Consider the following 19,766-nt stretch of genomic DNA (forward strand, 5'->3'; position numbering starts at 1 on the left):
AAAGGACATAAAAATTCATCACGCTTCCAATTGAAACATGCAATATAAGATCTTATTGATGATGGTGTAATCATGGTTGACCTATCACTATTAGCATCCAACTCTAACCACACTATATTCAAAGATCCTTTGGGTGATCATGAAAAAGAGAAACCCTCAAGTTCATACTTAAACTCACAAGGTAATGTGAATTACACAAGCACTAGATATGACTACACCATCAATTTCTTTAATGAGTCTAATTTTTGCATATCCACATTCACATTGAAGGCTAAAGACCCTCATTGTGCTATCACTACATGCCATAGCAAGATCACCCTACCTAGAGCCCCATCTAGACCTACTGCTTCTACTAGACCTGCACCCCCTAGTAGACCTGTTACTCTTGCTTCATCTAATTATAGCCTTGTTGAACAGCACATCAAAACCCCTGCACAAATATCCATTTTGGACCTACTGCGTGCATCCCCCCAAGATTAGAAGATCTTGGATCAAGTCCTTAAAGAGTTAGTAGTCCCAGATAACATTGATGTTGCCCAGTTCCAAGCCATGGTTGGGAACCTATCCACATCACATCATATCACCATTTCCCCTTGGGATGTTCCAAAAGATAAATTGAACCAAAATGATCCCCTCTACCTCTAAGTCTTTTTCCACAATGTTAATGTCAGATGTGTCTTGATAGATAAAGGAGTAGGGTTGAATATATGTACACTTAAAGTAGTCAAAGGTTTGGGTTATTCTGAGACTGATGTGGATCCCTCTCAAAGGATCACAATCAAAGCCTATGATGATGGTGAGCATTTTTCTACAGGGGTTATCATCTTACCTATCAAAGTTGGTCCAGCTACTAAGAACACTTTATTCTAGGTCCTAGATATAGAAATGAATTGCAATATGATACTAGGTCACCCATGGATCCATGCTATGAAAGTAGTTCCTTCTACATATCACCAATGCTTGAAGTTCTCCTATAATAATGTAAAGGTAACCATCCTGGGTGATCTAGATCCTTTCCAATTTTGTGCCAATCTTAGAGGAACCATTGCATACCAGGTCCCAACAAACCATGTAGCAAATCTGGTGCAGAGGCACCTAAATTTCAAGAAGACAAAGATATAAAAGCTAGAGAAGCCATTTGTAATAAGTTGTCAAAGGAGGTCTTAATATGATAAATAATGTAAAAATGTTTATTTAATTGGTGAATGGATCTATTGACATCCATCTAAATTCATTTGAGTCATAATGTTGGTCTAGGTTGGGTTTATATGAAAGTTGTAATGTAAAAATGCATAAAGTGCATAAAATGTTGTCAAAAATGCAAAAGGGTTAAAGTAATGTAATGGGTTGGTTTAAAGGGTGGTTTGGAAGTTATAACCAACCAAAAAATCTATAAAATTGTATGTAAGGTCGAACCAAAGCATTAATGAAAGGAATAGATACATTTTGAAACAAATTTGGTAATATTCTGAGTTGTTATTTTGATTGATTTTCAGTTTTAGTGTTGGTTCCAGGTCTTGTACAACCATGTACAGCCTGGAAACCATGTAAATTTTGTATATTTGGATAAATAGTTGAATAAAATTTCTTTTTTATTTGTTTTGGATTTTTTTCATTTAGAAATGAAGTTATGCAGGTTTTGGTAGAGCTTGTATATTGCAGATTTGAGAATGACCAACTACAGTCAGATTGAAACGTTTGGTATAGGAATATTTTGGAAAATAAAGACCTATAAAAATATTCATTGGAAAGATACATGAATTAAATTTCATTTATTTTTGGTTTGGGTTGTTTTTATATAGATTTGTGAAAGTTATGAAGATTTGAGTGAAAACTAGTTTTTAAATGCCTTCAATGGTGTTGCAGGCAAAGATTTGTGCTTATAGATTGATTTATGTATTGGATAAATTAATGGCTTACAGATTTGGAAACTAGACTCACAAATGGATGATTTGGAATTGGTTTTAGGTTATTTGAATTTATTTTGTGAACGTTATGTGATGCCCTAGGCAGGGTTACCAGTTTTGATTCTGGTTTAAGACAGAAAATATGGGTCTCGGTTCAGAATACATAATTCATAATATAATTATTGGATTGGTCTCATATTTGGATATGTTTTAGAATTACTAATTTGGAACAATTCCTCCATTTTTTTTTTCAAGAAGACGTTTAGAACAGAAGTTATGAACAATGGAATCAGACATAGCAATCTGATTGTGTGAGTGAAGATTTTGTCTTTATTGGTGTATAATGTCAGGGTTCTTTGTTGTAATCTTTGAGATGTTCTTGGTTCCTTGAGGGTGTACCAGCCTATTTTGAATCCCTTGAGTTGAACTAAGATTCCTTGAAGATAAATACAGAGGGCTCTGCATCAGATTGGTATCAGAGCACAGAAGATTCTGAGCATGTAGATGGAAGATGATCTACACCAGGCAGTGTTGGGTTGTTTTGGATTCTGGTTTTGAGGTGTGTGGTTCCAGAATGGTGGTATTTCACTCGCTGCAATGGGTGGAAAAGAGAGGTCTACCAAAGGATCATAGGAGATGATCCAAGGCCAGAGAGGATGGTCCTTTGTGTGTTGCCAATAGACTGGGGAGAGAGGCATGATGAGACTCCCAGGTGAGGGACAAGAGGTTGTGATGTAGCATGGAGGAGTGGACTGAGGAATGAGAAGCACCATAGAGGAAACCAGCATAACTCCATTGATGGGAGTCATTAGTGAAAGAGATAGGAAAGTGGAGGAGGCACCGATCCAGTGATGATGGTGAAGAGGCAAAGGAAAAGATGAGGATTTTGATCTAATATTTTTTCTTGCAGGTTATTGATTCCACGTTTCCAAGGGACTTGGAAACTTTTCAAGGTTGGGAGTATGGTGCAGAGGCACCTAAATTTCAAGAAGACAAAGATATAAAAGCTAGAGAAGCCATTTGTAATAAGTTGTCAAAGGAGGTCTTAATATGATAAATAATGTAAAAATGTTTATTTAATTGGTGAATGGATCTATTGACATCCATCTAAATTCATTTGAGTCATAATGTTTGTCTAGGTTGGGTTTGTATGAAAGTTGTAATGTAAAAATGCATAAAGTGCATAAAATGTTGTCAAAAATGCAAAAGGGTTAAAGTAATGTAATGGGTTGGTTTAAAGGGTGGTTTGGAAGTTATAACCAACCAAAAAATCTATAAAATTGTATGTAAGGTCGAACCAAAGAATTAATGAAAGGAATAGATACATTTTGAAACAAATTTGGTAATATTCTTAGTTGTTATTTTGATTGATTTTCAGTTTTAGTGTTGGTTCTAGGTCTTGTACGACCATGTACAGCCTGGAAACTATGTAAATTTTTTATATTTGGATAAATAAGTGAATAAAATTTCTTTTTGATTTGGTTTGGATTTTTTTCATTTAGAAATGAAGAAGTTATGCAGGTTTTGGCAGAGCTTGTATATTGCAGATTTGAGAATGACCAACTACAGTCAGATTGAAACGTTTGGTATAGGAATATTTTGGAAAATAAAGACCTCTAAAAATATTAATTGGAAAGATACATGAATTAAATTTCATTTATTTTTTGTTTGGGTTGTTTTTATATATATTTGTGAAAGTTATGAAGATTTGAGTGAAAATTGGTTTCTAAATGCCTTCAATGGTGTTGCAGGCAAAGATTTGTGCTTATAGATTGATTTATGTATTGGATAAATTAATGGCTTAAATATTTGGAAACTAGACTCACAAATGGATGATTTGGAATTTTTTTGAGGTTATTTGAATTTATTTTGTGAACGTTATGTGATGCCCTAGGCAGGGTTACCAGTTTTGATTCTGGTTTAAGATAGAAAATATGGGTCTCGGTTCAGAATACATAATTCATAATATGATTATTGGATTGGTCTCATATTTGGATATATTTTAGAATTACTAATTTGGAACAATTCCTCCAAAAGGTTTTTCAAGAAGACGTTTAGAACAGAAGTTATGAACAATGGAATCAGACATAGCAATCTGATTGTGTGAGTGAAGATTTTGTCTTTATTGGTGTATAATGTCAGGGTTCTTTGTTGTAATCTTTGAGATGTTCTTGGTTCCTTGAGGGTGTAACAGCCTATTGTGAATCCCTTGAGTTGAACTAAGATTCCTTGAAGATAAATACAGAGGGCTCTGCATCAAAATCACCTAGAGTCCTCCAAATATGTTGATCCTTTCACACTCACACCCACATCTAAAGGAAAGCTCAAAATCCAAGACCAAGGTTGCGGTGAGTACTTCATGTCTCATGCCTTTCACATTGGGAAACTTCCTTTATCTGCCAAGTCATATGGTAAACCTCAACTTATATAGAACAAGCCTAAGTTCACATTTCAAAAGAAACCTTATGTGGATTTCACTATTGGAGGAGGACTACATGAAGAACGTGTTTATGAAAATACCTCTACATGGGTTGGAAAGGCTAAAGAAGAACAAGAAATTACTCCCATATCCCCTGACAGGTATGGACCTAGATTCACCATCATGCATAAAAAGGGATATGATAGATGTAGTGGCCTAGGACTCCAAAAGCAAGGCGTTGTTCAACCCATTACTACATCAGGATGACCTCGTAGCTTGGGACTTGGGATTCAAACCATTTGTTTTGGGTCTCCCTAATACTGAGTCATCCTCATCTAAGGAGGTGAATGCTTCAAATGATGACAAGGAATCTGAGAACAACCAACCTGAACCCACCCAATCAATATCTAACATTGATGATCCTGATACCTCCCTTGGTATTGATCATATGTTTACAGACCCGAATAGCCTACCTATGGAAGATAAATATGTCAATCCACCTATCACTCAAACCAATTCTCCACCTTGGATTGAAACATTCTAAGATCCTAGCCCTCCTACTTTTGAACATGATCTTGATGACATCATTGAAGTGGATATCCATATATATGCCTTTGACCAAAGCTTATTCAACATCGATGATGGTATTCCCTTAGTTTTCCTTGAAGTTATTGATTGGGACCAACAAGGACCACCAATGTTTGACTATTTTTAAAATGATGATGTCATCAAAAAATTCTTTGAGCTCCATGAAGATGTAGCACAAGGTGATCAGAATTCTAGATTTTCCATTGATCTAAACATCATGGCATATTTTGGGGAGTCAGCTCCATCTTCTAGTCACAAAATTGAGAAAATAACAAAAAAAGACACAAGTAGGTCTCTTGGTGAAAATTGAAAGGCACCATTAGACTGTGAAAAAGTTAAAATAAATGATGTATCCAAAGGTGAAAACCTCTTTGAGGAACCCAATGATGGAAGATTGGATGCACCCCCATTGAAGGAAAGATCAACACTACTTGTGGAGATGACAAAAGAGATTAATATGGGAACTCCTAACAACCCCAAAGTCATACACTTTGTAGCCTAATTATCACCAGAAGAAAAGGATGAATTTGTTGGATTCTTCCTAGAGAGGTAGATCAACTTTTCTTGGTCCTATGTAGACATGCCTAGATTAGATCCTGAACTAGTCCTTCATCACTTACCACTAAAACCAAGAATTAAACTAGTAAAGAAAAAGTTGAGAAAAATGCATCCTCAAGTTTCACTCCTTGTCAAAGCTAAATCGAAGAAACTATTGGATGTTGGCTTTATAAGACCCATTGATAATGTAGAGTGGATATCTAATCTAGTAGCAGTAAGCAAACACTCTAGGGGCATTTGGATATGCACTGACTTCCATGATCTTAACAAGGCATGTCCCAGGGATGATTTTCCTTGACCAAACATAGATATCATTGTAGAAATGATAACTGGGTATGAGATGTTATCACTAATGGATGGTTTTTCTGGCTATAATTAGATAAGAATAGCCCCTTAAGATCAACACAAGATAACTTTTACATGCCCTTGGGGAACATACTGCTGGAATGTCATGCCATTTGGTCTTAAGATTTCTGAGGCAACATATCAAAGAGAAATGACCACCATCTTCCATGATTTCATGCACATCCTCATGGAAGACTATGTCGATGATTTACTTCTCAAATCCTATAAAAGGAAAGATCATTTGGGCATCCTAGATCAGATATTCACTAGAATGGAAAGCTATAAGCTTTGTCTAAATCCAAAAAAGTGTGTATTTGGAGTTGTCTCTGGAAAGCTCCTAGGCTACATCATTTCTCAACAAGGCATTGAAGTGGATCCTAAGAAAGTAAAAGCAATACTTGACATGCCTCCTCTAATGAATCTAAAAACCCTATGAGGACTACATGGAAGATTGTAGTCTATCCATAGATTCATTGCACAATTGGTCGATAAGTGTCACTCCTTTCAACACCTCTTACGTAAAGGAGTATCCTTTAAATGGAATAAGCAGTGCCAAGAATCTTTCAAAAAACTCAAGGATTGTCTTCTACATCCACCAGTTTTAATGGCTCCTATTCCAGGAAAACCATTCATTTTATATATATCTACTACAGATACAACATTAGGAGCTCTCTTAGCACAAAATAATGAACAAGGAAGAGAGCGAGCCATATATTACATCAGTAGAACACTTGTGGGCTATGAGATAAATTATTCACTAATTGAATGAGCATGTCTTGTTGTTGTCATTGCGGCCCAAAAGCTTAGACATTACATGCTCCATCAAAAAGAAAGCTCATCTCTAAGATCAACCCACTAAAATACCTTCTCAATAGAGTTGCTCTCATAGGATGCTTAGCCAAATGGGTCATGGTCCTTAGTGAATTTGACATAGAATATGTAGATAGAAAAGCAATCAAAGGGAAAGTGATAGCAGATCAATTAGCAGAAGCCCCTATGTTAGATGCTCATCCCATGTTGATAGACTTTTCAGATGTAGTCATATTTCACATGGATGTAGCTAATGAATGGAAGCTTTATTTTGATGGATCGCATACATGAAATGGTTCAATAGTTGGCATCATGTTTATCACTCCTTAAGGAGACATAATCCCCAAGTCATATAAGATTGCATTCCATTGTACAAACAACATAGAAGAATATGAGGCACTAATCATGGGACTCAAGATAGCTATCCAATGGAACATTCAACATTTACAAGTCTTTGTGGATTCCCAGTTGGTCATCCACCAAGTCAATGATGACTATGAAACCACAGATGATAAACTAATGCCCTATAAGTAGATGGCAGACTTTCTTAAGTCTAAATTTGTTACTATCTCTTGTCGTCAGCAACCAAGAATACACAACAACCAAGTTGATGCTATGTCTACCATCACTTCTATGATTGATATGTCTCAAAATGTGGAACGTTATGAATTCCTTGTTGAGCAACTTTTGATTCTAGCATTCGAGCTCCCTCAATCTAAGTTTGTGTGTGTGTAATGCCTTGCCTAGAGATCCTTGGTAACAAGGATTCAAATCAAGCAAATATTTTTTTTTACAAGTATGAATGCACATGACAACATTATATAGGGATCACAAAGATTGCAATGGAAGACTTCAACACAATTCTGGCACCAATGAATCTCCAAACGCCACTACCAAACTGACACACCCAAACAAAAGCCAACAACCACCAAAACAAGATGAGGGCACAAGAAATGACCACTCATCTACAAAACACCAAGCTGGGGTAAAATATAGAATATAGAAATTTGGCTAAGCCTAGAATCCTGAAGCCCTAAAAATTGGCTAAGTCTGGATTTCTAAAGCCCTAAAATTTCCTAGAATCCATAACTTATCTCCGAGAGGTTTGAAACCTATCTCAAAAGATTCGTCGCATATATTAAAATATATCTTAAGTATAAGTTGACGTATATTTAATTCCTTATACTTGACGTATATTTAATTATTTTAAACCCCAAGAGACAACAACAAAACATGAAAAACTAGATTTCAAGAGAAATTGACAGAATTCAAAATGCAATAGCACAGGGTCAAAGAACACCCAAAAGGGTATCCAAAACCACTCTCAAAAAGTTTCAATCATGAAGAAAAGTGCTCGCTGCCAGCACGCGTAGGTTTTTCACAAAAATTGTGCAACACTTTTTACTAAGGGAGGGCAACACTTCTCCTTAAGGCGTGCGACACTCTTCCAGTTTTGTATGACATTTCTCAAGAAGGCATGTGACATTTTTTAGCATCGTATGACATTTTTTAAGAAGGCATGCGACACTCTTCCAGTGTCGTACGACATTTCTCAAGAAGGTGTACGATACTTTATAGTGTCGTAGGACATAGTTTTCATAGGCGTGCGATACTTTTTAAAGTGTCACACCATGCTAAAAAAGTGTCACCCATAGAAAAGAAAAACTCTCCCAAAAGAAAAAAGGACCAAAATAGAGAAAAGAACCTCCACACCAGGGAGTATTGGATCCACGCAAATTGAGGAATGAACACTCGAGTGCAATAACAACATAGAATGAAGAACATCTATCCATCTAAACTATAGCAGCAAAGAAAACACTGAATTAAACATCACAAAGAGCTGAACAACCAAACTGAGTATGTGGTTCCTCCCAACCATCAATAGTATCATAAGACCATCATGGGTCCTAGCCATCCCCCGCGCATAACATCCCAAGCCACCAACCAGATCGTCGGTACTATCATAATAGGGATGTCACTACTAAAAACATGCAACAATATAAGCATAAAGAAATCTAACATGCTAGTAGAAAAACATATGATAATCCTATAGTAGATAACATCACCTATCACCTTCTAAATAGCAATAAGCAACATATATGCTAATACAACAATTGACAACATCTAATCATATGCTACACATCATAATAAGGGAATGCGTCAAATAAAATAACATCATCTAAACATGATATACATGCATCTCAATGAAAGCATAAATCACAAGAAAGCATTCTCTGGAACCCGAAGTACTAAGTGAAAACATCTAGCAATGGTCGCACTAGGACAAAAGACCATCTTTGTACACTGGTCCCTAGCAGTAGTGAAGGTAGCTATGCCTCCCAACCATGTGAAACCCATAGGTCCACACCTGCTGTGCTGATGGAGATAAAGATCCAACCAAAAACACACATAAAGCACAACATCCATGGCTAACACTCACGCCAGATAGTATGATGGCTAAACCAAGAACCTAAGACAATGCAAGGAGTACAAGTCCTGGTCAGACACTCAAAAGGCTACTAAGTAGGGGCTAACATCATGGAGAGTCACTTGGCATTAGAAAGCCCAAGCTCAGATCTATGTAGCTCAACTCCCTCAATGGAAGAACAATACACCATGTAGCTCAACTCCCTCAACAGAAGGCCAATACAAAAAAGTACCATTTTATTATCTTAATTTTTATTACCAGTCACACATTTTGTTTAGTTATCACTTATTTAAAACTTCCTATCCTTCGCCAACCCTATGGGACTAAGGTCACCAGGTTGTGAGATAGAAGCCCCCTCCATATGCTACCCTACCCTACCCATGCTCATACTACAACAAGTTCTTGTGGGCATGCATACTCCCATCTCAACCCTAATAATCATAACTTTTGAAAGTACCACGGAAGATCAAGCCTCGCAAGTTACTCAACAAATGTACACAGATGTACTCGTGTGTGGTGCACTACCATCATGAAGATCATAACACAAGGACAAGAATGAGAACACAATGCAAAGAAAACACCCAACTAAAAGCAACACGAGAAGGGCAGATTCTACATGAATCCCAAATTCAAAAAACCATACATCATGAAACCACTCAATCGGCCTCAATCTGAAAGTATGGATTCTACACGAATTCCAATGATGCAACAAGAGCAAACATCATGAACTCACTCAACTGGCCTCAATTCGAGAGTATGGATTCTACATGAATCTTAGCACTCATGAAAAAAAAACAAAGGTCCAAAAAAAACCATAACACTAGGTAACAAATCACTCAACCAAACACAAAGTCAGAGTACGGATGTAGCACACATCCTAATGCAACATAAAAGTGTAGAAGTGGTTTGACTGATATCCAAATAGATCATCCAAGTCCACGACCCACATTGTGCAAAGAAAACTTGAGAAAACAAAGACAGCACACAAAACAAGGTAAAAACTCTGAATTCTAGAAAAATTCCAAAATTAAAACCCATTTGGCCTTTGGGTTCAAAAACTCCAAAAATCCAAAAATAAATGGAATTAGACACTGTATGCAAAAATGGCCAGCATAACAGTGCAAAACTCCAAACCGTCATCCCAAAAAATAGGGAAATGTTCATACCCGCCCAATTGGGTAGAACTAGCATACAAAAATGGAGGGGAACACTAGTTCTCAGCCTCCAACCAAACAACTACCAAAAATAGAAGCAAAAATAGAGCCAAAACAATAAAACGAGAAAGCCCTACCTCACAACCAAAAGGGAAAAATAGGAATATGAACCATAAAATAAATATCCCGTGGAAGTAGTTGAAAAATGCGACAATCCAAGGTTTCCCCAAGTTGGATCCAATGAGCCCAACCTCACAATGATCCCACACATATAGCTCCCACAACAAAAAAAAATAGTAAGTCCTTATGAAGAGGATTTTGGGTTTTACTCTCCAACTTTCCAATTTGAAAGTGAGAAGTGAGGAATTAAATTCCTTTTTGGATACTTATTCACTTTTCGAGTGAATAATTGATTAGGAAAAATAACCAGCCAACCTAGTTAAACCCTGAATCGACCCAAACAAAAATAGGCTATTCCTATAAATAGGAATTAATCTATGGCAAAGCTGCCAAAAATTTAAAATAAAATTATTAAAAAGCTTGAAAACCCAAAAACACATAAATCTCCTTAACAACTTTTGCGACAAAGAAAAACTCTAAATGCACAGACACACTTACTGGTCTAATCACATAATGCAAATGAGTTTTGGTTTAATAATCATAGAAAGGTTTAAATTAAACATTTAATTAAGGATACGTCAACCATACAAGGATGACATTGGTAAAATATGAACGGCTGAATCACTAACTCCATTTGCCTTTGCCAGGGATATACATCCTGCACACTAAACAACACAATCAAGTGCAATTGCATATAATAACATAGCTGAAGCAATAAATGCATTAAATCACCTAATTTAACCATTTATTTAATTATATTAAAATAATCTATTTACATCACTCATGTTCGCATAAAGCATAACAATGCAGGAATGACATAAATAACCATAGCATTAAATCCATCACATAACATAATCAGAGGTATGTCCAAATACTAGATAACTAGATATCATCATAAAACACACTGTCATCTCAAAATGGAATCATCATGCAATATGATTAACTGAACAACATAGTAGTCTAAAATCCATGATACTGGAATCAAAGTGTAACATCTGACCCTCAGGTTCTCTCAAATGTAAACATAACTTGAGTAACAAATATCTCTCTCATAAAAAATATAACAAGGTAAATGTCCACAGCACATAACCAAATAATCCCACATGAACAATCCATTTAATTACTTATGCATTTAATAATGATTGATTACTCTGCATTAAAAAGGAACTTAAAACACATAAGCAAACACAGTCATAAACATAACTAATCAATGCTACAGGAATCTAGTCTAGTGTAGCATGGTAATAGAACATAGTGCAATCTTTGCACACATCTCAAGGTAATCACCAAACAACCTCATGATACCACATCGATCTTGGTAACCACTGGCACAAACCTAAGTGAACCAAGAATCACATCATAATCTCATAGTGCAATCAAAAGCATAAACAAAGCAACTAATATAGAAACATAAATCCAAACACCTCAATAGTGTAGACCACTAAGGGTCACAATCATGATCCCATCACAACAAAAGATCATCAAGATTGCATCCATCAGGATGACTTACAAAAGTCAAATGGGAGAGGCACTACATCATCCCCCCCAAAGACTAGGCTTACTCTTGGGAGCCTGCAATCCAAGAATAGAAACCAAACACACCAAGAAAAAAATTGAAAGGGAGCAATAGGAATGACTCAACAACTCTCCACGAGTCAAACCAATACACTCCAACACTCTCAAACCATCACATTAACCCCCAAATAGGTTAACCACAAGAGAATGGGTGTCACACAGACACAAGGTCCTCCAACAAGGAACCTTCTATGCACTAGGAAAAACCATCTAGCCATAAAATCAACAATACAAGGTAAGGAACAAGCCACTCTACCTTGTCAACAGGTACCCAACAAAACATGCACCTACCACGTGATCGCAAAATTAGGTCAAAACACTATGCACTTCCAACAAAATTTGGAATCATGGGGAATAACCATACCAGACTTCCCAAGAATACTATCATGTCACACATGATCATTCTGGAATCCATGTAAACTCACCCTTAGAACAAAGAGGATGAAAGTTTACCAACAAAAGGACATAGTCCAAAAGACTACACACCACCAAGTGTAGGAGCACAACACCTCTCCAAGGTACAAAAGCTCAACTATCACTGGGAACTAGGGTAACACAACCCAACCAGACAAGATATCACCTTTCCACAAGGTTGCACAGACTTTCATTAGTGGACACAATCATGAAATTTCTGCATACCAACTCACGAGATGGTAACATGTGTCCAACGATACCATGTCCCTCTAGCACCATGCTAGGAAAACTACACCCAAACTACTGCTAAACTCAATCTCTAGCCTCAAGTCAATAGTTAAAGAAAAAACATGACTGAGACAATCCACATGAAGATATAAGCTTAGGGAGAAGGATACTATAGATTATTAGGACTGAGAGGGAGTCTCTCTCAACCTCTGCACAAAATCAGCCCAAGATGCATTAGGGAACTCACAATTCCCCCAACCATCAACATACTCATAAGAGAACACTAACTGAGCTAGTGGCATAACCACACTAGCCTACTCTCTCAAGAGAGAAAGAATACAAAGATGTGCCAAGGTCAACATCCGAAAAGGAGAATCTAGACTCATCAAAGAATTGAGTCACTCCCAAATGACAAGGCAACATCAACCCTGAGCAAGGAACACTCACAAAGCACACTCCACCTCACAAGGGCAGTTCAGTGCAATAGGAAACACAAAAACCCAAGCATGAACCCCAACAGGTACCTAGTAGATTATGAAGACAAGATAACTCTTCCATTATGAATAACATGAAGAATTAAACTTCTCCAATGGCCATAAATGTGATATGTCATGATTGAATTGGCCTCTACTCGAAAAGGTACTTGAAACATCAATCAGCAACTCTAGAAGCCAAAGCTTCACATCTGGACTCGGATTGGCTCTGCCCAAAAGCATCAAAAATATATTGATGAGGACTACAACAAGATGGAGCTAAGAGATACCTAAGACCTAGAATCTGAGACACCACTCAAATTAGAACCACAAAGGCAAAAATGATAGTCTTGGTAACCAAGACAAGCAATGGACAAAACCTCCAACTCCACACAAGATCACACATGCCCAAACAACATAAGACATGGAATGAAAGGTAGATCACACACTGAAACCATCATTACTTTCCTTTCATTATTTATTAATTAAGTATAACATAAGCACTAATGCATAATGAACTGAAAGATTTTCAAGCAAGGGTCCAAGAGTCACTTACCATAAAAAAAGTACATATCTTTCAATTTCTTTCAAAAATAACATTCCATTTACTCATCTTTTAAACCATCCAATTACATTAACACTTAAAATCTATCAGACACACTAGCATGTTCTCCATGATAATATCCCTTGTACATACTACCAGAGGTTTGAGATGAACATGATAGAGTCACAACACACAACAGGGCAGCAGTGAAACACATCCGGAATAGTCATCATGAAACAAAATCAAAGAGCCCAAATGGGCGAATTATCAATTACAATAGTAAGTACCAAAAAGAGCTCATTTCAACAATAAGTCAAATGTGACAACTATCACAAAGAGAGCGATAGACAAAATTTGATGACTACTCCAAGAGAGGAAAATACTAAAAACCAATGCTAGCCCAACAACATGAGGAAAGTACCTCTAGCCAAATAAAATAAGGCATCAAACAAATCACATTACAAGTGACAATTGAGTATAGTCACACAAGAGGGATAAATCACCACATAATGCTAAGGAATACATAATCCTAACATCATTAGAGAACACACTCACACACATCAAACAGTATACAATTAGTAACCTCATGCATATGCAGACAACAATAATTTCCATGCAATGCAATATTTAGATATCCATCAAATTAATACAATTTTACATAAGCTTAAGAAACAATCAGATTGGGGACTTAAGTCATTAACCCAAGGATATAATGCAAAACCACTACTTTGCAATGATTCACAATAAACACCCATTTTCAATGAAAGGAACCATTTCATCATTATAACAACAAAATAAAGAATCATAATAAGATTCATTCATTTACTTACAATTAGGAGAAAACAAGGAAACAATGCACCTACTCCACAAGGAGAACAAAAAGAGGCACTCAAAGCCAACACATGGACACCAATCAGTGGCTCCATTCAAGCAACCAACCAACCAAGGCACATCAATTTCACTTACCAACCTAGGAAGTCTCACTTTCTTCTCCACACATCGATCTAGTTGCATCTACTGGACAAGCAAGTCCATCATGAGTAGATACCAGAGCAACAAAGATCATGAGTTCTCACCAAGAAAATTGCACTCAACCAATGCAGCAACAACTACAAGGGCAACATAACATAGATATTCCAATGTTTGAACATGGGCTTGATACCAGATGTAATTCCCCGCTCGGAGATCCTTGTTTCCAAAGATCTCCGGGTGGGGCATTACAATGTGAACTTGCTGGTCTCAATTCTACTTGGTATCAAGACATTTATGATTACCTACATACCCAAATCCTACCATCCAACTTATCCAAAAATGACCATAGAGCCTTTATTCATCAAACCGCTAGATATGTCATCATCGGTGACACCCTTTACAAGAGATCTTTTGACCAAACCCTTCTTAGATGCCTTGACTTGCAAGAAGTTGAAACTGCCTTGCATGAGGTTCATGAAGGTATATGTGTAGGCCATTTCAATGGTCTAAGTCTAGCCAAGAAACTTGTCAGAGCTGGGTACTATTGGCCTACCATGGAACAGGGTGGCCATGACTTTGCCAAAACATGTCATAAATGTCAGATACATAGCAATCTAATCCATGCACCAAAACAAGAATTGTAGCCAATCATATCACCATGGCCCTTTTCACAATGGGAATTTGATCTTATTGGAGCTATTTCTCCTCCATCCTCTGATGGTCATAAGTTCATTATCACAGTAACATAATATTTTACCAAGTGGGTTGAAGCTATCCCTTTGACCTTCACCACTGGCAAGCAGATCTCAAGGTTTATTCTAAACTACATCATATGTCGGTATGGAGTCCCCTTGGCTATTATTACTGGCCATGGTAGTCCATTTCAAAAAAAATATGTAGACAAGCTTTGTGAGAAGTACAACATATACCATGGATATTTCAGTATTTACCATCCATAGGGCAATGACCAAGCAGAAGCATCTAAAAAGACCATTGTTAGGATTCTCCAAAATATTGTCAATGATTTAGGTCGAGACTGGCACCTCCAACTAAATCCAACTCTTTGGGCATATTGGACAAGTGTACATGCTCCTATTGGCACAACACCATACTCTCTTGTCTATGGCACTAAGGCCACACTTCCCATTGAAGTTGAAATTCCATCATTAAGAGTATCCCTACAAGATATTGTTGATGATGAAAACTACCGAATATCTAGACTCCATGAGATGGAAATGCTTGATGAATGAAGATGAGTTGCCTTGACACATTTGCAAGCTTACCAAAACTGACTTAAATGTAGCTATAACAAGAATGTCTGAGGTCATCATTTTGAGGTCGATGATCTAGTCCTAAAGATGAACTACAAGACATATCAGCATAGAGAAAAACAAAGAAAATTTGAGCCAAATTAGTAAGGACCTTATGTAGGTATTGCATCTTTTGGATCTAGAGTTTATCAGCTCACAACTCCAATGGGTGAACCATTTCCCATGTCCATCAAAAACATCCATCTCTACAAGTACTACACTTGATTATGTCTAAAAGTCCTAAAAAAATACCAAAATTTTTGAAAAAAGTCATGAAAAAATATCAAAAAAATAGCAAAAAGTCCTGAAAAAAGAAAAGAAAAAAGTGAAAAAAAAGTCATAAAAAAATGGATGCCTTGATGAAAACCTAGAAAATAGGCATCTTGGCACAAAAATTTGAGTCAAGAGAAAAATTTCATCCACAAGTGAAAACTTGGCAAACAAGTTCTTTGGGTAAGTACCATGGTTAAAACTTGGCAAACAAGCACCATGTGTAATCAATTGTTTCTCCTCCATCTATCGAGATTCCATCTAGTTTTCCCCCCTCTATTATTCCTTGATCATATCTTTCCTATCGCAAGACATCCTTGGCTCCTAGACCATAGATCACGAAATTGTTGATATCTATTGTTATCTTGCCTAAGCATCACTAGTCTACACACACTCTATCATTGACCTTTGTACATAGTTTGCGTCTTGTTAGGGGGCATATCACCTATGTAGTGCATGAGTTTGAATTTGAATTGGGGGCATATCCCTAAGAACTTTTATCCATTGGACCTATTGCATAACAAATTGGAGCTAAAACTTGTATATGCTTGTATGATCTTGAAGAAATCCTAAAAATTCAAATACGATCCTGAAGAAATCTTAAAACTCACATAATGTCATGAAAAAATCTATAAAATCACATAATTTCCTAGAAAAATCCCTAAAAATCATAAATTTTCCTTAAATAAACCTTAAAAATCATAAAATTTCTTGAAGAAACCAGTCACACTAAAACATCAAATATCCCCAAAAACCCCAAAAATCATAAAACCCATCAAAAATTTGAAATAAACCTTGTACATATTCACTGTGGATAACCATCCCTTTTGCATAAACACTTGCACTTTGCAAACTAAAACTCAAAGCACTACACTTCAATGTTAGTCACAATATCTAAGCAACATGAACCAACAATCAATCCAACATATCACTATGAACCTCTCAATTGAATCCACAAACAATGCTATCACATCATCAACATGTCAAATACTATTTGAACACCTAAAACACTAAAAAGAAAGTAATAAAGGACAAGAATGGCTATTGGCTCATGCTGTTTAGTGAGTGATTTATTTTTGCTTTATTTTCTTTTTGGTGATGTTCCTATGCCACTCGATGATATAAACTGATCTATGAGTGTGGCTGGGATGGTTCATGGTCATCTTTTTCTATTTTTTTCTATTACAATGTACCTTTGAGAGTCTGGGGCATGTACATATTCCTCAAGAATGACAAGGTCATTCTCTATATGCATTGTGCTTGTTTAAGAAAAAGGCTTGTATTTTTGCTCTGGCCCTTTATGCCATGATGTGTTGCATTCTAGTTTTCATATCAAAATAAAGCTCCATTTGACATATAGTGTGCTTTACAAAAGAAAAATTCTTCTCATCATACTAAAAATTCCTCATCTCATCTCCTCAATCTTCTATCATTCATCTCATTCTCCATCACCATGATCATGTCTTATAATTCACCAGATCATTTTCATCTTGCATTCATGCATTCTTGCATCATCCTACACTCTCAATCAACTTTCTGTGGCTTTCCACCTAGTTGAACCTCAATCTAACATTTGTCTCATTATCTTTGACAAAATCTAACCATTTTTTATTATTTTACTTATGTTATGACATCTTTCCATCATTTTTGGCATGCATGCAAAGTTTCAGGGCATTCCAAGTCCAATCAGGTTATTTTTGGCCCCCAGAGCCTTTTAGGGCGCAATCTGCACTTTTAGAGCATAGTTGGAATTTTCACCCAAGTTTGAATATAGTTTGACTAATTTTACTTTTTTCTAAACATTTTTGACTATTTTGTCTTATGTTTTGAACTCTTCATAGGGTTTTGAATATGTCTGCCAAGATTCAGATCATTTCAAGCTTGTTTGCATCATTTTGACCTTATCCCTTGTTAACCTCATAATGGTTTTTGACACTTGAGTGCCAACACACTTAATCACATTCCACGTTGGAGTTGAGTACACCATGCATACCGAGCCACAACAAATGCCGAGTTAGGAAAGACTTCAGGTGTCGAGTGATCTTCATGTGCCGAGCAGTTTTCAGATGGTGAGTGAAGATCAGATACCGAGTGTTAACAAGTGCCGAGTGTTAACAGGTGCAAAGTGATACAATTTTGTTTAGATGTCAAGCTATCCAAGAAATAACATGTGCCGAGTATCAGCAATACTTCAGGAGCTGAGCAACTCAAATTATCAGCATAAGAGTTTGTAATTGCACAAACTATGATGCAAATAGTTTTTACAGCTGACATAAGGTAAATCTCGAAGGATTTAATGATGAGATCAAATATTTTATTTTTCCTATGCAATTTACATGCAGACAATAAGAAAAATGATGAAGGCATGCAACCAATAAAAGAAGTACAAATAATAAGCAGAAAATGAAGATTGAATATGGATCGTAGATCTGTACCTAACCCTAAATTCTCAAATGTCTTTATAAGGAAGATGAAATTTCAATGAAAATGTATGAGTAGACATACAAGGGTGCACAAGGAATTCTATTTTCAAAAGTGAGGATTATCAAATCACAAAAGGATCAAGATCAGAGAAAGCAAAACATGTGCCTGCATTCAGCAATCAAGGATTGTAATCCATCAGGTTCATTATACCTAATACTTTCTAGCAATTGTATTAGAATGAAAATCGTATGGTGATAGGTTAGCTTAAAAAATAATTTGTAGATCCTTTAATTAGGTGACCAAATCCTTTAACAGGGTGACACTTCATGTGAAGTGTTTGTAAATCCTCTAACTAGGTCACTATTAATACAGTGTAAAGCCTTTAACAGGGCAGCCCTTTAACAGGGCAGACCATCTGAAGTGGTTGAACAATATTGCTGCAGTAATTTTTGTGAGTATCATCTCCACCCTAGTTTACCTTCTTATTCCTGGAGGGTTTTTGGGTTACCAAATTCCAGTGTTATGAGTTTTTGATGCATGTTTTTAGTTTCATGTTTACTTGATGTATTTACGTGCATGCAATTTACTTTTAGTTAAAAGTTTTATTGGCTAAAGTGTGATACTTTTGATTCACCCTCCCCCCCCTCCCCCCCCCACCCCCCCTCTCATAAGTATTCTTTCCATATTTGAAGATTCCAACAATTGGTATCAGAGCTAATCTAGGTTCTCATAAGGAAAAGCCTAACAGCTTGGAGGAAAAGATCTAAAGATGGAAGCTTTCAAACTTGGAAAGATCATTGAAAATCAAGTGATAGATGTTCAACTTGCTCTGCATAGCTTGGAGGAATTTAGAAACAAGTTGAGAAACTCATTAAAAAAAGAAAGGATCTAGCCATAGCTGAAAATGATATACACTACAAGGAGATTGATACCACCAACATATTTTCCAATGGAGATACAAAAGAGTTTGATGCAACAATAGAAGAATTGATGGAGAAAAATAAAGTTCAAGTAGATGAGATAAGATCTCTCAAGATGGAACATGAATCATAGGCCATAATGATATGTGAAATTACTAAACACAAGAAAATAGTAGTTGAAGATAAAGTAATGATGGAAAATGACAAAAGAAATCTTGCAAACAGACTTGAAGAAAAATGTACTGAACTGAAAAGGATCTCAAACATGCAAATGGATACACTTGCCCAAATGATGAACCTTCATCAT

This window comes from Cupressus sempervirens, chromosome 2 (genome assembly GCF_028749045.1).
Source record: "Cupressus sempervirens isolate cs-2001-9-10 chromosome 2, ASM2874904v1, whole genome shotgun sequence".
In the NCBI taxonomy this organism is placed as follows: Eukaryota; Viridiplantae; Streptophyta; class Pinopsida; order Cupressales; family Cupressaceae; genus Cupressus; species Cupressus sempervirens.